This window comes from Buceros rhinoceros, unplaced genomic scaffold (genome assembly GCF_000710305.1).
Source record: "Buceros rhinoceros silvestris isolate BGI_N320 unplaced genomic scaffold, ASM71030v1 scaffold25723, whole genome shotgun sequence".
Taxonomy (NCBI): Eukaryota; Metazoa; Chordata; class Aves; order Bucerotiformes; family Bucerotidae; genus Buceros; species Buceros rhinoceros.
Window position 1 is genome coordinate 5,636 of NW_010405733.1, and position 425 is coordinate 6,060.

The following is a 425-nucleotide window of genomic DNA, read 5'->3' on the forward strand; positions in this document are numbered from 1 at the left end:
TCCAGCCAGCACCCCTCTGCTCCCGTGAACTCAACAGCTGGCTCTGCCCCGGAGCAGAGCATTCCTTCCGGCAGCTGCCTCGTCATGAAGAGTTGTGTTACTTGTGAAGCTTATAGGCGTGGGGAGGGCATTGGGATTACTGCAGTGTCTTGGATGGCTCATGTCTGGTGTTACGGCTGAAAGCAGGATTTTGGGACAGAATTAAAACCAAGCCAGGTTGTTAGAGCAGCAATCGGTGTTTTCCCTCCATTGCTCTTTTAAACAGCCAACTATTTAGAGATAAGCATAACAAAATTCCTGTTTTTCTTCTGTTTCAGTTTCTTTGGTCTCTGTGTCTTGCACTCCAAGGCAGGAAGGTTTTAGTCCGGATGTGGTGGAGATTGGCTGGTTTTCGTCTCCTCAGAGGCCTGGTGAAACCAGCGGTG